Below are 16,651 nucleotides of genomic sequence, written 5' to 3'. Positions count from 1 at the left end.
GAGTTTAGCAAAGTCGCATGATACCAGATCAAGATAGAACAGTCAACTGTAATTTTATATACTGTTAATAAACGTGTGGACGTCAAGATTAAAAATAAAATACCATAATCACTCAAAAAATGAAATACTTAGGTATAAATCTAATAAAACATGTACAGAATGAGTGTGCTGAAAGCCACAAAGCACTAATCAAAGAAATCAAAGATATAAATAAATGGGGAGATGTACTGTGTTAATGGATTAGGAGACAACATAGCTAGGATGTATCTAAATTGATATATAAGCTTAATGCAATTTCTGCCAAAATTCCAGGAAGATTTTTTGCAGACATAGATAAGATTTCTCTAACATTTATATGGAAAGGCAGAGGAAATACAATAACTAAAAAGAGTTATGAAAAATAAGAATAAAGTAAGAACAATCAGTTTATCCTATTTCAAGATATCATATAGCTACAGTAATCAAGAGTGTCTGCTATTGGTGCAGTGATAGACATACAGATCAATAGAATAGAGTTGAAAACCCAGAATAGACCCACACATACGTGCTCACTTGATTTTTGACAAAGACGCAAAAGCAAATCAATGGAGAAAAAAGAGGCTTTTCAAAATATGGTGCTGGAGAAACCGGACATCTATAGCTAAAAAAAAAAAAAAAAAAAGAACCTCAACTGAAACCTCACACTTTATATAAAAATTAATTCAAAATGGATTGTGAACTTAAATATAAAATGTAAAACTATAAAACCTTTGGAAATGAAAACATAGGATAAAATCTTCTCGATGTACAGCTAAGCAAAGAGTTGTTAGACTTGACACCAAAAGAATCATTCATAAAAGGAAAAATTGAAAAACTAGATTTCATCAAAATTAAAAACTTTTTGCTCTGCAAAAGACCATGTCAAAAGGACGAAAAGACAGGCTGCAGATTGGGAGAAAATATTTGCAAACCCCAACTTCAATAAAGGACAATTTAGTACACATAAAGAACTCTTAAAACTCAACAGTTAAAAGAATCCAATTAGAAAATCAACAAATGGGGCCAAGCATGGTGACTCATGTCTGCGATCCCAGCACTTTGGGAGGCCAAGCTGGGTGGATCACTTGAGCTCAGGAGTTCAAGACTGGCCTGGGCAACATGATGAAACCCTATCTCTACAAAAAAATCCAAAAAGGAGTAGGGTGTGGTGTCGTGAGACTGTAGTCCCAGCTACTGGCGAAGCTCAGGTGGGAGGATTGCTTGAGCCTGGGAAGCAAAGGTTGCAGTGAGCCAAGATCGTGCCATGGTACTCCAGCCTGGGTGACAGAGCAAGACTGTCTCAAAAAACAAAAGAAAGAAAATGGGCAAATGACATAAAGATATATTTCATTAAGGATGATATACTGATGGTAAATATGTACATGCAAAGGTGTTCAAAATTAATCATTAGGGAAATGCAAATTAAATCTACCATGAGCTATTACACACATCTACCAGAAGTTCTAAAATAAATTAGCTGGGTGTGGTGGTGAGCGCCTGTAATCCCAGCTACTCGGGAGGCTGAGGCAGGAGAATTGCTTGAACCCGGGAGGCAGAGATGAGCCAAAATCGTTCCACTGCACTCCAGCCTGGGCAACAGAGCGAGACTCCATCTCAAAAAAAAAAAAAAAAAGAAAAAGTTCTAAAATAAAAATAGTGTCTGAGCACAGTGGCCCATGCCTGTAATCCCAATACTTTAGGAGGCTGAGGCAGGAGAATTGCTTGAGGCTAGGAGTTCAAGACCAGCCTGGGCAACATAGTGAGACCCTGTCTCTAGAAAAAGAAACAAAGTTTTTTGCCGGGCATGGTGGCTTGTGCCTGTAGTTCTAGCTACTTGGGAGGCTGAGATGGGAGGATCACTTGAGCCCAGGAGTTTGAGGCTCAAGTGAGCTATGACTGTTGCACTGCACCTCAGCCTAGGTGACACAGCAAGACCTTATCTCTTAATTAATTAATTTAACAATTAAAATAGTGACAACATCTTATACTGGCAAGGATGTAGAGAAACTGGATGACTCATATACTCTGGTGGAAATGTAAAATGGCATTGGCACTCTGGAAAAGAGTTTGGCAGCTGTTTTGAAAACTAAACATGCAACTACCATATAGTCCAGCAACTGCACTCCTGTGTATTTATCCCACAGAAATGAAAACATGTTTACATGGAAACTTGTACATGAATGTTTATAGCAGCTTTATTCATAATACCCCCAAACTGGAAACAACCCAGATGTCCTTCAATGGGTGAGTGGTTAAACTATAGTACATCCAAATCATGGAATACTACTTAGAAATAAAAAGGAACAAGCTACTGATCCATGCAGCAGCTGGGATGAACCTCCAGAGAATTCTGCTGAGTGAAAACAGATAATCCCAAAAGTTTACATAATGTTGATTTCATTTATATAAAATTTCTGAAATGACAAAATGATGCAAGTGGAGGACAGATTAGTGGTTGCCAGGAATTAAGGAAGGATTAGGGGCGGGAAGGAAGTAGGTGTGGCTATGAAAAAGACAATATGGGGAATCCTTGTGGTGATGGAAATGTTCTATATCTTGACTCTATCAAAGTCAATATTCTGGTTGTGATATTATACTATAATCTTTTTGTTTTGAAACAGAGTTTCGCCCTTGTCACCCAGGTTAGAGTGCAGTGGCACGATCTCGGCTCACTGCAGCCTCTGCCTCCCGGATTCAAGCGATTCTCCTGCCTCAGCCTCCCAAGTAGCTGGGATTACAGGCACCCACCACTATGCCTGGCTAATTTTTTGTATTTTTAGTAGAAACAGTGTTTCGCCATATTGGCCAGGCTGGTCTTGAACTCCTGACCTCAGGTGATCCACCCACCTCGGCCTCCCAAAGTGCTGGGATTACAGGTATGAGCCACCTCACCCAGGCTGTACTATAATTTTGCAAGATCTTACCATTAGGGGAAACTGGGTAAAGGGTATGCAGAATCTCTCTGTATTATTTCTCACAACTACATGTGAATCTATAACTATTTCAAAATCAAAAGTTTAATGGAAAAGGTAAGCAATAAGCTGAGAAATAGCTGTAGCAAACACATAAGGCATGAGATTAATACACTTATTTTACAAAAAGTTTCAACAAATCAATATAAAAGTAGTAACAGCCTCCCACACATGATAGATAAAGGATGTAAACAGATAATTTAGAGAAGAAATACAAATCACTAGTAAGAATTTGGAAAAAAGAAATGTTTAAATTTAATAGTATTCAAAGAAATACAAATTACAGTGATAACACAATACAATTTTTCCCGTATAGATTGGCAAAAAAATTAAAACCAAATTTAAAAAAATACCCAAAGTATCAAAGTTGCAGGAAACAAACACTCTCGTATACTACATAGGGTATGTAACTTCGTATAACCTTTCTGGAAAACAGTTTGTTAGTATTAAACATTAAAAATGTTCCTAACCTCTGACCCAGTAAGCCAAATTTAAGGAATCTAACCTAAAGAAAAATCAAAATGTGGTCAAAGATGCATGCAGAGTAATGTTCACCCTAGCTTTGTTTAGAATAGAAAAACTTGGAAACAAGCCAACATCTAACAATAGGGAGTGATTAAACAATTTATATATAGTACATACATGCAATGGAATATATTACCATCTAAGAATCATTTTTTTGAAGAACATTTAATGACAGTGGAAAATTTTCAAGATACGTTAAGTAAAAAAAAGAAATGTACTAATATGTTATAAGTGATTTTCCAGGGGTTGTGAGAGTACAGATTTTTAAAATGTTATTTCTACTCTGCATATTTTAAATTTTCTTTTTCTTTTACTTTCTTTCTTTTTTTTTTTTTTTTGAGACAGAATCTCACTGTCACCCAGGATGCAGTGCAGTGGTGTGATCTCGGCTCACTGCAACCCCCACCTCCCCAGCTCAAGTGATTCTTGTGTCTCAGCCTCCCTAGTAGCTGGGACATACATGCCTGCGCGACCATGCTTGGCTAATTTTTGTATTTTTAGAAGGGACAGGGTTTCACCATGCTGGCCAGGCTGGTCTCAAACTCCTGACCTCAAGTGATCCGCCCACCTCGGCCTCCCAAAATGCTGGGATTACAGGCATGAGCCACTGCGCCTGGCCTCAGAATTTCTGTAATTTTTTTCTCTCGTAATACAAGTATTATGTTAATGTGTTTTAATTAAATATAAAAATACAAAATTAATGTTTTCAGTGATTTTTAAAAATTGGCCATAATCTTAATTCTATATCTTCGTTTTGCATATTATCTTTACACCATTATTTCACCATGAAATTTTTCACGTATGCTGAAAGCCTGAAAATATATTTACTACCTAGATTCTATAATGAACATTTTGCTATATTTACTTTACCGTATATACATCAATTAATCTTATTTTTTATGCACGTCAAAATGCAGAAATCAGTGCACTTCATCTCTAAATGCCTCAACATGCATATCATTAATAAAAGTTCTCTATTTTTTTATTTTTGTAGTGTACACACAGTGAAATGCACAAATCTTATATGTGTATGGTAAATGCACCTGATAGCAGTAACTTAGGGGTACGCTGAAAATGACCCTGTATGGCAGACACACCTGAATGTGTGTTCTGAACTAGGGAATCTGGGAGTGGCCAACCTGGAGATTTGTTCCTTGTCTATGAGGAACATCTGAGCCCCAGTCCCACCCTGTGGAAGACAGCCCATATGGGAGATTGAGTCTCGGAGTTCTGGGCTGAATGAAGGTTGCCAGGTGGAGGTTGTTAGGGTGCTAAGTGGAAATGCTGTATCAACTGCATGCCTTTTGCAAGCAGTTGCATTTCTTCTGCCTGGCCACCACCACTGCACTCTCTCCCCTGCATGTAAGCCCCCAGTAAAACTCCGTGTCACATTTGGTGGCTCTGGGTCTCTTCTTTGGCCTCTTGAGCCTGGTGCCATCATCACTGGAGTCGATAGGGGTTAGCACAACAACATGCTGGTTTTTTTTTTTTTTTTTTTTTTTGAGATGGAGTCTTACTCTGTCACCCAGGCTGGAGTGCAGTGGCGTGATCTCAGCTCACAGCAGCCTTTGCCTCCCGGGTTCAAGCAATTCTCCTGCCTCTGCCTCCCAAGTAGCTGGGACTACAGGCACGTGCCACCATGTCCAGCTAATTTTTTGTATTTTTAATAGAAACAAGGTTTCACCATGTTGGCCAGGCTGGTCTCAAACTCCTGACCTCAGGTGATCCACCCACCTCGGCCACCCAAAGTGCTGGGATTACAGGCATAAGCCACTGCACCCAGCCAAATTTTGACAAATGCATACACGCGTGTAATCCACACTCAAGAGAATAATTCCATCTTCAGGCAGTTCTCTCATTTCTCTTTTCAATCAGTCCCCATTTCCATGCTGGCAGAGGCTTGTTATTAAATTTTATATAAATGGATATGGGATGTACACTTTTGTGTCTGGCTTGGTTTTGCTCAGCATAACGTTTCTGAGATTCTTCTGAGTGGTGCTTATCAGTAATTCACTGATTTTTATTGTTGGGTGCTATTCTGTTGTATGGATACACCCCAATTTTTTTTCATTCATCTGTTTTTGGACATTTGAGTTGCTTCCGGTTTTGGGCTATCACAGACAAAGTTGCTATAAACTTTCTTGTACAAGTGTTTTTGCGAATGTATTTTACTTTTGTTGGGTAAATATCATGGCATAGAATGGCTGGGTCTGGCTGGGCACAGTGGCTCACACCTGTAATCCCAGCACTTTGGGAGATCAAGGCAGGTGGATCACTTGAGTCCAGGAGTTTAAGACTAGCCTAGGCAATATAGCGAGACACTGTCTCTACTAAAAATACAAAGAAATAATAGCTCGGTGTGATGGTGCACACCTGTGGTGGTCCCAGCTGCTTGGGAGGCTGAGGTGAGAGTATCGCTTGAGCCCCCGGGGGTCAGGGGGGGAGTTGGCAGGGGGGGCATGCAAAGATTGCAGTGAACTGAGATCATGCCACTGCACTCCAGCCTGGGTGACCCAGTGAAGCCTGTCTCAAAAACAAAAACAAAACAGAACAAAACAAAGAAGAAAAAGAAAAAAAATTGCTGGGTTGGAAAGTATGTATACAATTATAAAATTAAAAATCGCCAGAACATTTCCCTAAGAGGTCGCACCATTGTCCACACCCACCAGCTAATACATAGCGCTCTGATGGCTCCACATCCTCACCAACTTTTGGTGTTGTCAGTCTCCTTAATTTTCACTGCTTTAGTGGGTGAATGATAACTCATTGTGGATTTTATTTGCACTTCCCTGATGATTCACGATGTTGGGCACTTTTTCACGTGCTTATGAATTTTGAACAAATGTATACACATGTGTAATCCACACTCCAGTAAAGAGATAGAATAATTCCATCCCCCCAGGCAGTTCCCTTGTGCCTCTTTCCAATTAGTCCGCATTCCTATGCTTGTAGGAGCTCTTCTTTTGTGGTCTGTTCAAATATTTTGCTCATTTTTAAATTGTTTTTTTTTCTTATTGAATCTAGAGCATGTTAACTTTTCATATGACAATAAACTTTACATGCTATCCCCATTTGTATGCACAGTAATTGTTTTCTCTTCTTTTCAACAAATATTATAACATCCCCTCTTGTACCTTTTTCCTCCTAGAAAGCTAGAAACTGCATTTTAAAGTGTCAGAAGCCTCCTTCCATTCTGAGACAGTTTTAAGAATTCTCATTTTTGGTGGCTGCTGATCAAATTTGGCAAAATTTTGTCTGTCACTATAAAATCTCAAGGGACACCTCAAGTCCAAATCGTGCTTCAGTCTGCTGTCTTGAAACAGAGCAGAAAATAAGTCTCCTTAAACTTTGTAGCCCCACCCAATATCTACTCCAGTTGTTGGCATGGTGGTCAATATCTGCTCTTGGCCAGGTGAGAAGTGGTGCATGCCTGTAATCTAGCACTTTGGGAGGCTGAGGTGGGTGAATCACCTGAGGGTAGGAGTTTGAGACCAGCCTGGCCAATGTGGTGAAACTCTGTCTCTACTAAAAATACAAAAAAAAAAAAAAAAAAAAAAGCCGGGCATGGTGGTAAGCACCTGTAATCCCAGCTACTTGGGAGGCTGAGGCAGGAGAATCACTTGAACCTAGGAGGCGGAAGTTGCAGTGAGCTGAGATCGTGCCACTGCACTCCAGCCTGGTGACAGAGTGAGATTCTGTCTCAAAAAAAAAAAAAAATCTCTCTCTATAATCTTTATATATCTGCTCTCATTTACTATTTTCTGGAGTGTGGTCCATTTCCTAAAAACCAATCTGTCGAGAAGTTTGACTCCATAATGTCAACAGAACCATGGGTTTATCCTCTTGTTTAAGACCCCTCACTGTAGGCCGGGCGCGGTGGCTCACGCTTGTAATCCCAGCACTTTGGGAGGCCGAGGCGGGCGGATCATGAGGTCAGGAGATCGAGACCACGGTGAAACCCCGTCTCTACTAAAAATACAAAAAATTAGCCGGGCGTGGTGGCGGGCGCCTGTAGTCCCAGCTACTCGGAGAGGCTGAGGCAGGAGAATGGCGTGAACCCGGGAGGCGGAGCTTGCAGTGAGCCGAGATCGCGCCACTGCACTCCAGCCTGGGTGAGAGAGCGAAACTCCGTCTCAAAAAGAAAAAAAAAAAAAAAAAAAAAAAAGACCCCTCACTGCAAAAACTCCATATTTCTGCCCCGCTTTGCCTGCTAAGGAATTGAATGGCAACAGCTTGGAGCTGATAAGGAGTAATAAGGACTGTGCCAGGAACCAAAACGATGGAGGTCAAGTCAAGTCAGGTAAGCACCTGTAGAATACGAATAGGGTTCAAGGAAGCCAGCAAAGACAGGTTCTGTGACTGAGGCCCACAGGGGGATCTAGAGTGCTGAAGTGTGGGCAGCCAGACTCAGGCACTCTGCTGCCTTAGACAATCCGTGGAGCTCCAAGTGGTGAGCACGCCCACAGCCTCTTCTGGGAAAGTGGGCCCAGGCAGTTCTTTCAGCACAGTTGAGAGGGCCTATAAATTAAAGCAGGAGCCCCCTCACCAGATGATTGAAGCAGGGGTTGGTGTCCAAGCCAGAACCTGACCAATCAGGGGGCTTCCTAGTGTTGGTGACCAACCAGCTTAGGCAGCTCATTTTTGCCTGGGTCATGCAGAGAACAGCAGAGTGAACTGAATGCCTGTGGCCCTGGAGCTGCCATCATATTTAGGTGACAGAGGAGCCTTTGTTGCAGTTGTCCAAAACACCTGTTTTATGGTCTGGATGGGGCTTGGATGGCACAGTGGTGTTCCCGATTTCCCCCTGCCATCTGAATTCTTTTTTTTTTTTTTTTTTTTGAGACGGAGTCTCACTCTGTCGCCCAGGCTGGAGTGCAGTGGCGCAATCTCGGCTCACTGCAAGCTCCGCCTCCCGGGTTCACGCCATTCTCCTGCCTCAGCCTCTCCGAGTAGCTGGGACTACAGTCGCCCGCCACCACGCCTGGCTAATTTTTTGTCTTTTTTAGTAGAGACGGGGTTTCACCGTGGTCTCGATCTCCTGACCTCGTGATCCGCCCGCCTCGGCCTCCCAAAGTGCTGGGATTACAAGCGTGAGCCACCGCGCCCGGCCCTGAATTCTAACAATGAAGTTTGGAACACTGGCCAGGGGTGACAGGGGACACCTGACTTATGTACTGGAAAATGGATGCTCAGTCAGTGAACTTCTTGTCAGAACTGGTCTGAGACGGTGGGTGGATTGGAGGCAACAGGCAGTGACTGCCATCTGTTCCTGGAAGAGAAGTGAGGGTGTGGGGCTGCAGGAAGTTGGGCAGCCCTCAAAAGGAGAGGCCAGCAATCTCCAAAGACTCAGAGAAGACAAGCAGAACCCAAGACAGCCAGCATCTCTGTGGACATCCATAAGCACTGGAACAGAAAAATCTGGCTCTGTAGCCTGCCCTAGCCCTGCCGCACCAGCAGCTTAAAAATACTTCCTTCCATATATATGCTCAGGACCCTGAAGAGCAAAGCCTAGAGCTGTGTTGTCCAATATGATATCCACCTGTGTCTCTTTCCACTTAAATTAATTAAGTATAATTAAAAGCTTCATTACTAGGCCAGGTGCAGTGGCTCACACCGGTAATCCCAGCACTTTAAGAGACCAAGGCGGATGGATCACCTGAGGTCAGGAGTTTGAGACCAGCCTGGCCAATGTGGTGAAACCCCTTCTCTACTAAAAATACAAAAATTAGCTGCACATGGTGGCGTGCACCTATAATCCCAGCTACTTGGGAGGCTAAGGCAGGAGAATCACTTGAACCCAGGAGGCAGAGGTTGCAGTGAGCCAAGATGGCACCATTGCATTCCACCCTGGGCGACAGAGTGAGACACCATCTCAAAAAAAAAAAAAAAAAAAAAAAAAAGCTCCATTCCTTAGTGTCTAGCTGCACTGCAAGTGCTGTGTGGCCAGACACAGTGGCTCATGCCTGTAATCCCAGCACTTTCCCAGCACTTTGGGAAGCTGTGGTGGGAGTATTGCTTGAGCTCAGCCCGAGTGGCCTAGTAAGACCCTGTTTCTACAAAAAAAAAAAAAAAAAAAAAAAATTGAAATAATCAGCCAGGCAGTTACTCGAGAGGCTGAGGTGAGAGAATCATTTTTGCCCAGAAGGTAGAGGCTGCAGTGAGCTAAGATCACTCCACTGCACTACAGCCCGGGCAACAGAGCAAGACCCTGTCTCTAAAAATTAATTAAGAAAATACATGAACATTATAGCGGGAAAAACAAGGGCTATTTTCTACCCTTTTCACGTCCTCAATCTGCTGGGACCATGTGTGGTCCATTGATAAGCAGTTGATGAACCTCCTCTTTTGCTCCCTGCCTGATAACTGCACTCCGCCTGCAGACTTCTCATGAGGAAGCCAGAAGGATGGCTGCCCCTCCTTCCTGGGCCCCAGAGCCTGGAACTGGGGCATTGTTCTTTGTTCCACATTACTGCTTCCAGGGCTCCTCCCTCCTCCTTCAAAGAGGCATGAGTGCCTCTTCGTTGCTGCATTTGGCCTCTGCATGAGTGAGGACTAGCTTTGATTCATTATTTTTTTTTCTATTATTATTCCCATTATCATTCTTAGCAATGTCAACAATCTCAAGGATGAACTGTCCAGTACCTCGGCTTCTCAGTTCTGCAACCTCCTCATCTCCAGTGAAGGTCGGCTCCTCTATCCTATGAGACACCTGCTCCCAGGTTCACATCCTTGACCTTCTCACTAACACTGTGCTACTCTCCACTCTCTTCAGCTCACCCACTTCGATGCTCCACTCCAGCAACCCTTCAGCCCTAGCACATCTCCATCTGTTGACCTTCCCCACCTTCTCACTATCAATGCTGACTCACTTCCCTCCCTAGCCAGCTTAGAACTCATGGTCCATCCTTACAGCCTTCTAAATGCCCTATCCTCCATGGCCTGCACTTTACTCATCAGAATCATCTGGCTAGTTAACGCAACTGTCTGCCTCCTTGGTGCCTTCACTTAAGCTGCTGAGACATGGTGATGGGCCTCCCCTTAAAGTCATGCTCACTGGTCTCAAATAAGTGGGCATTTAGCCCTCCCATGCCTCCTGGTGTAGATGTTTTCCCACTCCCAAAACAACTGTCATGCCTCCTATCTCTCCTCAAACTTCCCACTCCCATTCTGCCTCTCTGTGCCCCCATATCCCACTGATGACCTTGCCTCACATTTCCTTCAAAAGCCAACATGAACTCTCCCATCTTCCCTCCACTGAATTTGCCCACCTACCTGTATCTACAGCCTTTCTCCTGCTCTCCTGTTATGAAGGATGAAGCGTCCTGTCCTTTTCCAAAGGTCAAACTTCCATTTATGTACTAGAACCCATGCCTCTGATTTTCTCCAAGATTCTCCCCCTCTCTCCTCTATCATTGATGCCTCCCTCTCTACTGGATCATTCCTGTCAGCATACATGGATGCCCTGTATCTCCTGACACTCTGGGAGGTGGAGAGTAGAGATAAGTGGTTAGTCCAAGGTCTCACAGGCTTCCTAGCTGTAGCCTAGGATGGTACCACCAACTGTGCTGCCTCTTCCTATCTTTCAGGCATTGAAAGGAGCTGCTGTTGATCTTTCACAACATCTAGTGTCCCTCTCTCTAGAAGTAGAGATCCATTATCCTTGTTCCTGAGGTTCAAAACATTTTTGTTGCAAGACATCTGTTCCCAGGGACTATGGAGAGACTGGTTTTGTCACAGGCTTGGAAGTCTGGAGAACTGCAGAGATGAGTGGGAGAAGCGTGCTGGGCCTGAGAGCTGGATTCTTGAGAAAAGGTGTGAAATTAATCAAGCCAAGATTTGGGTGAGATGAATCTTGCTGCAGTTCGTTGTAGGCTGCACAAGACCTAAAAATTGAGGAAACAGCTCCATACTTTAGACCAGGAAGCTACCGGTTCTAATACCAGTTGGTGCCTTCCTGGCTGTGTGACCTTGAGCAACTTAACATAATGTCTCTGAACATCAGTTTCTTCTTCCGGAAAGTGGAAATCATAATAGCTACTTCAAGTAGAATTCTGTTGTAAGAATTAAATGAGATCACACGTGTCAAGCTCTGGGCACATAAAGGGCACTCAATACAGATTAGTTTTATCTACACTTCCTTATTGAGCCAGTTGGATTACCCAGGCAATTGTAGGTGTGTATAGACCAGGCTATCGGTCTACACTTTGAGACCTCAGAAAGTCGTTTTGCAAATTCTCTATCAAAACACTCCTGCCTCACCAGGGAGGCTACTATTTCTCCCACATTGACCCTTCCTACTGGCACTGCAGAGTTTTGGCAGGGGAATGCTTTATTTTGTGTTCAAAATAGATGTAACTATAGGCCCCAGGGCAATGAGGGAAATAATACAACAAACTATCGACTAAGACTGTCAAAGTCATTTAGTCCGCGTCACTGTTTTTATAGGACACAGAGGTGACTTGGCGACTACCCAGCTAGTTAGTTTCAGAGCTAGGATGAGAATCCAGGTCTCCTGACTCCTGAGTGCCTCACCAAAATGTGTAACACCTGCAGAAGGCCATCAGCAAGATTTAGGATACTCCCAGAGGGCAAATCCATTGCTTTTTATAACCAAGATAGTCCATGGAATGTATCATGACCGTTGTGGTTGACACAAAGAAATTGTTTAATGGATGCAATGTATATTATTCAGGTGTTGGTTACACTAAAGGCCCAGACTTCACCACTATGTAATACATCCATGTAACAAAACTGCACTTGTACCCCTTACATTTATAAACAAACAAACAAAAAACAACAGAGTGGATTTTGCTAATGTAAATTTTTAAAGGGAAGGGAGGAAAACTTCCAAGAAGCTTGTCTTAATTACCAAGGGCCATTGAAAATTTTGTTTTCTCCTTGTTACAAAAAATATTTGGGTTGCCTGGGCTTCTTTACCATACTTAAAAAAAAAAAAAGAAATTTTCACTTTCCACTGCTCTTTCCCATCTGATATGGTTTGGATGTGTGTCCCCTCCAAATCTCATGTTGAAATGTGATCCCCATTGTTAGCGGTGGGGCCTGATGGGAGGTGTTTGGGTGGGGGCAGATCCCTCATGGGTGGCTTGGTGCCATCCCCATGGTAATGAGTGAGTTCTTGCTCTGAGTTCACTCAGAGATCTGGTTGTTTAGAAGAGCACAGCACCTCCCCCTTCTCTCTCTTGCTCCCTTACTTGCCATGTGACGGGCCTGTTCCTGTTTTGCCTCCACCATGAGTAAAATTTCCCTGAGGACTCACCAGAAGCCGAGCAGATACCAGGACCACACTTCCTGTACAGCCTGCAGAACCATAAGCCAATTAAAACTCTTTATAAATAACCCAGCCTCAGGTACTTCTTTTCTTTTCTTTCTTTGAGATGGAGTCTTGCTTGCTCTGTCTGGCTAGAGTGCAGTGGTGCAATCATAGCTCACTGCAGTCATGACCTCCTAGGCTCAAGTGATCCTTCCACCTCAGCCTCCCGAGTAGCCAGGACTACAGGTGCACATCACCACACCTAGCTAATTTTTGTATTCTTTGTAGAGACAGGGTCTCACCATGTTGCCTAGGCTGGTCTCTAACTCCTGGGCTCAAGAGATCTGCCTGCCTCAGCCTCCCAAAGTATTGGGATTACAGCTGTGAGCTGCCATACCCGGCCGGGCGTTTCTTTAGAGTGAGGTAAGAACAGACTGACACACCATCTTTCCAACATCTCACAGCCTGTGAGATACACAGGTAGCTGTTATCATCCCCTTTCTACAGGAGGTGTAAAAGACACGTGGACCCAGATTTGAATTCCGCTTGCCACCTGTGTGATGTTGGGCAGGTCAATTAACCTCTTTGAGCCTCACTTTTCTCAGTTTTAAATGAGTATGGCCACATTAGCTGTGGCTATTGAGTTTAATGCAGCATTTCCCAAACTTCCTTCATGATGAGAATCCTCTGGGCATTGTTAAAATCACAAATTCCTGGGCCCTAGTCCAGGGCTACTGAACTAGAATTCCCAGGGGTGAGGCCTGGCAGTCTGACAGGCCCCAGGGATTATCAGGGAAATTTGGGAAGCACTAGGTTGATTTTTATAAAGCATTTACTGTTGTGTCTGGCACTAAGCAGCCAATATTGAGCACTTAGATGGGTTCAATCTTTGAAATGTGGATAATGATGATTACCAGATAGGGTTATGATGAAACACAAGAAAAATAATGTATAGTCCCTGGCAAACAGTAAGTTCTAAGTATCTGTTGAAGTCCTCACTTCATTGCAGTCATCGGGACTCCCAGGATGAGAGGGGATCACCTGGAGGTTCGCTGGTTCTCTGTCATGGCTCTATCCAAGGGCTATGCCTCCTCAACTCCAGGCCTCCATCCTCTAGCCCAGCACCTCCCACCGGAAGATTCTTGTTTTCTAGATTCCAGGGAGCAAGCCTCATTTGACCAATTTGGGTTTCAGGTCCTTCCCTGTACCAGTCACTGTGGTTAGGATTTGGACTAGGCTGACTGGCCAGGACAAAATAACTTGCTTACCTAAGACCCAGAGGGATGGGGGCCAGCCCATCTGAACTTCAGGAATGGAGAATGGTCCATATCCATGTGAGTCCTTCCAATGGTCCCTTGGAGTTGTTGCTAGGCCAAGAAAAACGGATGGTTGGCAGGCAGCCCACGGACGTTCCTTGCGTCAGCTCCCCAGTTCACAGTCAGCCAGCAGCCTCCAGATGCCTCAGTGACTCCGGAGCTTCTGGCAATCTCTCCTCTGCTAGTGCGACCACGGCCAGGCTTGAGGGCCTCATTCAGATAACCCAGCCTTTGACCTACGCTTATCTGTGCAACCATCTCCAGCCCCCTCCTTGGCCTGCTCACCCTTGGGCCAGCCTGTCCCAGGGGCCTGTCCAAGGGCTGGACCAGGGACTTAGAGCTGCTGTTGTCCAAAGCTGCTTATTAGAGACCCACTGTGGGAATCCTTCCAACCACGAACAATGAGTTTCTAAACCAGGATAAAAACAGCCTTTGCAAGTCAGCAAATGAGACAAACTGAATTGCTCAACCCCCCTTCCCTCATTTGCCTGGTACTTTGAACACAGTGGCTAAGAACAAGGTCTCTGGAGTCAGAAGGATGTAGTTTTGAGGCCCTTCACTTACTAGCTGGGCTAGTTGTCTCACTTCGGAGCCTCGGTTTCCTCTGTGAAATCTATGAAGATTAGAGGAGGCAATGGATGGAAAGCACATGACACAGAGTAGCTCATAATCAAGAAGCGTCATCATTACTGTCCTCTCCAGGCACTGATCTGCACCAGGAAATGCGCAGCCCTTCCGTGGTGATCGGTGTCAGATAGGACCAATGTCAGGAAGCCAAATCCACTGTGAATATCAAGAACCTATGATGCATTCCAAAGCCACATTAAACACACACATGGCCATGGCACTCACTATATCCTGTTCACTCAAGGCTCGGCTGTTTTCTTCCTGGAAGACACACTGCACTGTGTGTCTTCTCGCTGCAGCTGGCCTCCCCCCACCCAAACAGTACAGCCGTGTGTGAGATGGTGCAGAAGCCCAGGGATGGGAGTCCTGGGTTTTAGGCTTGGCTGTCACTCCCTTGCAGGGTCACCTTGAGCACGTCACTTGCCTTCTCTGGGCTTTGATTTCCTCTTTGGTCAAATAAGAGGGTTGCACGGAGTGACTTAGAAAAAGTTCTTCCCTCTCAAGGGTCTGTGTGGCATTGACTAGCACAGTGAATGGTGCAACTTCCCTCGCTGAAGCCATATGGTCTGGGTGAGGAACTACTGCAACACGCCTCCCTCACACAAGTGGTCTGATCTGGGGAGCAGGAGTCAGGATGTGGGAGGCACTTACGGTACGGGCAAGAGGGCTGGCTCTGGAATCGCACACCTGGTTAATTCCTGATGGTGCTCTTCTTCCTGGCTGTATGGCCTTGGGCATTACCCTCTAAGCCACCTGTGTAGCAAGGGTAATAGCATCTACATAAGGTGGCTATGATGATTTGGTAAGATTAATGAGATGCTGCATTTGAAAGAAAGGAACTCAGGAAAAGCCAGCCCTGCCCCTCTCTCCTCTCCTTTGTCTGAGCTTTCTGTGCCACTAAGTTCCATGAAATGAAAATAGCCCCAGATGGGCCTGGGTTTCATGCTGATTCCACTTCTTCCAAGTTACTTGACCTGTTTTCCTTATCTGTTAAATGGACATATGATCTTCCTCAAGGGTTGACGTGAATGCTTCGCATGATTAATACAGAAAGGGTTCTCCTCCCTGAGGCCCATTTACATCAACCCATTCACCACCTTCCATTTTTCCTTACATTTTGTAGTTCTTTTTTTGTGAGACAAGTCCTCAGCCTGTCATCCAGGCTGGAGTGCAGTGGGGTGATCATGACCCACCGCAGCCTCGACTTCTCTTGCTCAAGTGATTTTCCTGCCTCAGCCTCCCGAGTAGCTGGTACTACAGGCGTGCACCACCACGCCTGGCTAATTTCTGTATTTTTTGTAGAGACGGGATCTCACTATGTTGCCCATGCTGGGCTCAAGCAATGCATCCGCCCTGGCCTCCCAAAGTGCTGGGATTATAGGCATGAGCCACCGTGCCTGGCCTATAGTATTACTGCTGTATCTGTCAGTCACCTGATCCTTAAAGACCCCATGGAGGGAAGTCAGGGCCAGAAAACCTGAGGCCAGACCAGAGCATCTCTCCATTTCACCCCACCCCCATGCTCTTTCACTCTGAGAGGCCCAAGAACATGCCTGCCTAGTTCATTCTCACAGCCCGGGTGCTTAGCACAGCACTTGGCCCAGAGGAGGTCACTTCTCCATCCCATGCTTGGAACCACAGGCAGCTTGCTCCAAAGGGTAGTAAGTGCCAGGGTACCACGCAGAGGGTGAGGTGGGTCACGGGCTCTTCTGGAAACACTTTACACTGCTGGAATCACACAACAACTATAAGACATTGTAAGGAACTAGGGCTTGTTGTGGGTTCAAGGCTGTAAAGAATGAATACATCAGAACGAGTATATGTGTACATGTGTAAGCAACCACAGTAAATTGGCCTAACTCTTCTGGAAAACATGGAACCTTGCACATGAGCCTCATAAATGTTTTTAGCTTTTGGTCCAA

This window comes from Symphalangus syndactylus, chromosome 5 (assembly GCF_028878055.3).
Source record: "Symphalangus syndactylus isolate Jambi chromosome 5, NHGRI_mSymSyn1-v2.1_pri, whole genome shotgun sequence".
NCBI classification, from domain to species: domain Eukaryota; kingdom Metazoa; phylum Chordata; class Mammalia; order Primates; family Hylobatidae; genus Symphalangus; species Symphalangus syndactylus.
This window is presented reverse-complemented; position numbering follows the sequence as displayed.